The sequence below is a fragment of the Tupaia chinensis genome, unplaced genomic scaffold (assembly GCF_000334495.1).
Source record: "Tupaia chinensis unplaced genomic scaffold, TupChi_1.0 Scaffold000102_1, whole genome shotgun sequence".
NCBI lineage: Eukaryota > Metazoa > Chordata > Mammalia > Scandentia > Tupaiidae > Tupaia > Tupaia belangeri.
In genome coordinates this window covers 920,548-926,902 of record NW_006159566.1, presented here as the reverse complement: position 1 = coordinate 926,902, position 6,355 = coordinate 920,548, and the positions used below count along the sequence as shown (strand labels likewise).

The 6,355-nt window shown below is 44.5% G+C and overlaps 1 pseudogene; it reads left to right on the top strand.

The window, feature by feature from the left end:
- LOC102491663 (26S proteasome non-ATPase regulatory subunit 7-like) overlaps window positions 1-3,687 on the top strand; it is a 20,838-nt pseudogene extending 17,151 nt beyond the window's left edge.
- Window positions 3,688-6,355: the final 2,668 nt, after the last annotated feature.

The following is a 6,355-nucleotide window of genomic DNA, read 5'->3' as shown; positions in this document are numbered from 1 at the left end:
GAGAAAGAAGAAAGAAAGAAAAAGAAACAAAGGAAGTAAGGAAGGAAGGAAGGGAGGGAGGGAAGGAGGGAGGGAGGGAGAAAGAAAAAGAAAAGAAAAATTACCTTGGGAAGGAGCTGGACCTAGAGGATCTGGGGCTGTCACTGCCACTGCCAGTGAGTTTGTGAGTGGCATGGACACAGAACTGACAGGTAGAACGTGCTGTGAGGGTGGAACTGGCGGTGCAGAAGGTGGTCGTCCATCCCTGGTACTGCTCAGTTTGGTGGCTCCTTTCAACCAAACTGGCAAGGTGTACTTTTGGGGTCATGACAAAAGAAAGTTACTGATATATCCATCAGTTGTACAGTTCCTTTTGATGAAGATGACAAAGACAATTCTCACACCTCCATTTTGCTTTCAGAATTTGGTGCACACACACACACACACACACGTGTTCCTGGAGTTATTCCAAGCCTCCAGGTCCAGGACTGAAACCAGAGTTGGCTATGCAGGATTCAACATCTTCACCACCATACCACCTACTGCCCCCTAGCAGGTGTTAGATCATGATTATTTGGAAAATATGTATGGAATATTTAAGAAGGTCAATACCAGAGGTGGAATTATTGGTCATTAGGAAAGTCATGATCTTATTTTTTGTTTTCCTATGTGAAAATGCATCATAACTTTTCCAATGATCCAATAGTTGAGTGATACCACACAGGCCTTAAAGTTCATAGAAATGAATAACATCTCCATCAATGAATTCATGACAAGATTCTTCCCTAATTGGTCATTATTGACATAAAGTCAAAGGACCGGAGACTGCCCATAGAAACATACATTTCAGTGGAAGAAGTTCATGATGATCGAAAATGTATGAGCACATGACCAGTGAAAATGGAGCAGAAAAAGCTAAGGGCTTGGAGTCGAACACTTGTTATGAGACGTCAAAGGCACGGTATGCACATTCTTTCCCAGCAGATCATAGACCAGGCCCATGGTTTGAAGGGACTGAACTCTAAGCTTCTGGCTATCAGGAGCTGCCTGGACAAAGTAGCCATGGGCAAGCAGCCCAACAAACACCAGATCATCTACGAGTTGCAGGCCACCTTCAGCCTACTGCCATCAGCCTGCAGGAGTCAGTCAGGGCCTTTCCCTGAGGGCCAGGGCCTAGATGATGGCCGAGTACTTGATCTCCCGATCCCTTCCTCAGTTACCCTGCACAGCCTTACCAGATTTCCAGTTGGGGCACAGAGAAGAAAGAGGACAGGAAAGAGAGAGAGCCAAAAGGATAGAAAAAGATGACAGAGAAAAAGATAAAGATGAGGAAAGGAATGACGAAAAAAAAAAAGGGAGAAAAAGTAAAACATATAGCTTTTTCATTTGTAAATGAAAATCTTATGAACTAAATCAGCATGCCGCTAGAGGCCTCTTTTCCACTTGGAGCGGTTGTTCAAAGCCCTGACGAGGGCCCTCTGCCTGCAGTCACACTCGCTGTGGCATTATGCGGACATGAATGGAGAAAGAGACTGATCTCAGACCTAAACTGCAGGTTCAGCTGCTACGGGGATGTCACCCAGGCCTCAGATAGTGTGAGAAAGGCAAAGAGACACCAACAGAACATTTCGGTACTCTCAACGGCCTTTTACCCACATGACCAGGAGTACAATGTTACCATCTCAAAGGTTCCTGGGGTCTATTTTTGGTAATGGACAAAATTTGCTAAACAGAACGCAAAAATGTGTTCTCTGCCTTGTAACACCTCGAGTTCTGATGATCTCTCTGAAATCTGTTAAGAAAACAGCACCACATTTTGGACCCGCAGCTCTGGAACTCTCAAAGCTAAAGATACAGTTCTACATATTGTTTACCTTCAATGCCGGGAGTGAGGGGCATCTTACCTTGGTCTGGCCAAAGAGACAACTCTGAAGCATAAGGATTTGTAGAAATATGAATGGGAAGGGATCTTGAAGATCAGATAAAAGAGTCAAATCTTCTAATTCAGAGATTAGAAATTTTTGCTTTGATATTCAGAGATAATCTCTTCAATGTTCTAGTCCACCAGCTTTGTACTACCAATGTGCCATGTAGAATTAATTACCGTCTTGAAATTAAAGTGCATTGATAGGGCCAGCCCTATAGCCTAGTGGTTAAGAAAACCAGATCCCACATGGCTGATTGTGGTTCAAATCCTGCCCTCATTGGCTTTGAAAACATGCCAAGTAGGAACCAGCAGTTAGCGTAATGGCTATGTCGCTGGACTCCCACGTAGTCGACCACGGTTCGCATCCCGGACCCAGTGGCTTAAAACTCACGCCGCGCGCGTGTGCATACGTGCCCAGGATCCCGAGAGGAGAATGGAGGAGAAGGGATTGTGGCGTGACCATCCCCCCTGGGGGGTGATTTCTCACTTTCTGTCTCTATGTCTCTCTCTGTCTGTCTGGCGAACGCACGCGCCCTATAGCGAAAATCTCTAAAAAAAAAAAAAAAAAACATGCCAAGTACATGAGTGAACATGCCCCAAATCCCAACTGGTTGGAGAAGTGGAGAAGGGATTATGGCATGACCACACTCTATTGGTGGGGATGCTTCCTCTTTCTCTCTCTTTCTCTCTCTCTCAGGGAGTGCATGTGCTCTCTGATGATTATAAAGAAGGAAGAAAGAAGAAAGAGGCAAGGGATAAAGAAAAAGGAAGAAGAAAGAAAGGGAAAGAAAAAAATGAATTGACATTAATTTAGTTTTAGAAGTTCAAAATATCGGTGATGCCCTTTTGAACTAATCAGAGATTCACTGAGTGTTACTAAGCTTGAGTAAAAAATGACTGGAAGCTGTGTATTTACAGATAAAACAAATATGCATTTATATATGTGCATTATAATTAATGGATAATTACAATTTAATGTTCGCCATTAACTGTTGAGTAATGTTCATCATTCAGTGTAAACAGGCAAGAGAAAACACCCACTCAAGTTATTAAACATGCCTTCGCTTTCAGACTCTTAACTTTTATGCCTGGCTCAGTAAATTAAATCGCTTAGTGTTCTCCTCCAGAGAAGAGAGGTTCTCTTGTCATTTGTTTTATAATGAACATTAGTCAACCCCGGACTAATGCTGGATATGAAGTTACACATTGGCCATGCATTAAGTATTGCCTGCTGTGTGTACAGAATGTAGCTGTCCAAAATAAACTTCTTTTGGCATCTGAGCTTGAGCTAGAGCTCCAAGGCACCCCTCACCCATAATCAAGTTCTGAGCCAAATGAGAAATAAGGCCAAAACACAAGACAACAAAATCGCCTTTTCCTCATTGATAGTAATGGAGACTGTGGCTTACATATGCAGGCAGCTGGGTTTCTGAGAACTAAACTCCAGGGTTTGGCAAACCAGCCTGCCCAACCATAGTCAAGGGTGGGGGAGCCATGGGTATGCTGTCCCAAAACCAGTGTGGAGGAGCACAGAACGTTTACACCTATGGAAGAGAAGGAGCAAGATTCGTAAGTAGGTCGTTCAGTCTGCTGCTATAACAAAACACCACACACTATAGTTAGCTTATAAGCGGCAGAGATTTATTTCTCACAGTTCTGGGGGCTAGGAAACCCAAGAGCAAAGTGGATTCTACACTTGGTAAGGACCCACTTTCTGGATCACAGATGGCACCTTCTTGCTGTGTCCTCACATAGTGGAAGAGGTGAGGATCGTTCTCTGATGTTTTATAGGTCACTGATCTCATTCATGAGGGCTCTACCTTGATGACCTAATCACCTCCCTAAGTCTTCACCTCCTAATTCTATCACCTTGAGGGTGAAGATTTCAACTTCAATTTTGAGGAGACACACACATTCCAACCATGGCAGCGTGCTGGGTGCCAAGCCCTGGAATCACCTTCCAGACTCACCAGTCAGATCCAGTCATTGTTTGGAGTACGGACTCCATGAGGGTTGTATTCTCTTTCTGTTTATTCACTGGTATATTTCCAGTGCTTAGCCGAGTTTCCTGGCACGTGTAAGGAGTTCAGCAAATACTGACTGGATGAACAGGGAGGATCAAGCGAAAGGATTAGGACAGAGTGGGCAGACAGAGCAGCCCACACATGGAGTGCTCACCTTATGGAAAGAAATGCTGTCCTTCCTGTGGGCCAGTGAGATATTTTAAAATAGCAATAGCCATTCTAAGGGAAAAAATGTTATTTGGATCTGACAACTTTGCCATCACATTATATCAAAGAATTGTTTGTGGGTAAGGACAAAGAATGGTATTAATAACTAATATTTCTTCACGATATATTCAGTGCCAAGCACTATTCTAAAGTCTTTACGAGTATTGAGTCCTCTGAACCTCATAGTAATCTTTTAATGTATTCTTTACCCACTTTATGGATGCAAAAAAGAAGAGTACCAGGTCCAGCAAGTTCAAACACAGGCGTTTCAGATCCGGAGCTCATACTATTAACCACAACGTCGGATTACACCTTTCTCTCCCCCCTCTACTCCTCCAGGTATCATGTACTCTCTGTGTGTGTGTGTGTGTGTGTGTGTGTACGTGTGTGTGTGTCTGCCTGTCTCTTTGCCACATTTCCTAATCTCTTTATGATTTAGTTTCCACATCTATAAGTGGTGATAATGACACCTCACTAGTGCATCAAGGCTAAAGACTAAAATAATGAGGTAAGCACTTAGCTCAACATCTGGTACACAGCAAATGGTTAACGGGCCACAGTCATTGTCCTTATCTTTGTTATTGACATTGCCCATTGGGCAAAGTCTTCGTGCCAGGTCACAGACATCTGTAGGTTGGCTGCTCTTTTTTTTTTCAGAGTTTTTTTTTTTTTTTGCTATAGAGCACGTGTGCTCCCCAGACAGGCAGAGAGAGACAGAGAGACAGAAAGTGAAAAATCACTCCCCCCCAAAAGGGGATGGCCACGCCGCAATCCCTTCTCCTCCATTCTCCTCTCGGGATCTTGGGCACGCGCGCACATGTGCTCAGCATGAGTTTAAGCCACCATGTCCGGGACTCGAACTGCGGTCGGCTACATGGGAGTCCAGTGACATAGCCATTACGCTAACTGCTGGTCCCTCTAGGTTGGCTGTTCTTGAGCCAGGCACTCTCCCACATCCAATCAATCACAGGACAAATGATGGTTCCCCTTGTACATTTTGTGCCAGGTGGGACTACAGACTTGGTAGGTTCTGAGATTTGCTTCTTCCTAAATACAGGGGCCCGGACTTTCACTCTGTGGTTAGCTCTGACTGTGGCTATGGCTTGTTTTCCATCTTATGAGGGAGACCCACATGACCTAGTCTTAATTCTCAAGGAAGTCATGAAAGTGGGCCCGTAGTAGCTGTGGTAGTTAAGGCATTGGGACTCACATGGCTGATTCCACAGTTCGAGTCCTGGACCCAACAGTTTGAAAAACACTCCAGGCGCATGTGCATGCATGTCCAAAATCCCCAAAGGAGAATGGAGAAAAGATTACAGGGTGGCCAGCCCCCACCCCCAACTCCTGCAAGGTGGTTTCTAAATTTCCTTCTCTCTGTCTGTCTCTCTGTCTGTCTCTGTCTCTCCCCAGCAAGTGCATGCCCTCTATGGTAAAAACATAAAAATAAAATATAAAATGAATGCATGCAGTGTTTTCTGTGATGAGGAAAAGGATGGTACAGATTTTAGGGTTGTGTGGGGTACAGAAGGCAGCCAGACAAAATGAGCCCCTTTTGGGGCCTGAGAGAGCCCAATAACTAACTCTCCTCTTCCCTGACCAAGTTTGAACCAAATGAGATAGAAGATGAAAGAGTGAGGCAGTCCAGAATCCAAAATACCATTTTATTTACTAAGAATGATGATATTGGAGGATGAGGCCTACATACTAAAGGACTTCAAAACATTCATGGAAAATGGAATTAAACTATGAGCTCATTTGGTGCAAGAAATTTTTTTGTTTTTTTTCTTTGAGAAATTTTTGCTATAGGGTGCATGCACTCACCAGAAAGACAGAGAGAGAGATGGATGGAGAGAAAGTGAGAAATCACCTGCCCCCCCAAGTGGGAGATGGCCACGCCCACAAGCCCTTCTCCTCCATTCTCCTCTTGGGATTTTGGGCACACACCCGTATGCGCCCAGTGTGAGTTTCAAGCCATCAGGTCTGAGGCTCGAACCATGGTTAGCCATGTGGGAGTCCAACACCTTCCTGCTGGCTACACACACAACTTTTTTTCTTTTAAATCCATGCAGAGTTGTTTCATAGCACACATTCTTCACAGACCTTTTGAAGACCTCTCCTCTGCAAGTTTCTCGATGCTGAGTTCCGGAATTAGGCAAACCCATCAAACCTGGTCAAAGACGGTGCTGACCGGTCAGTGCCGGCAGGGGTGAGGTTGGGA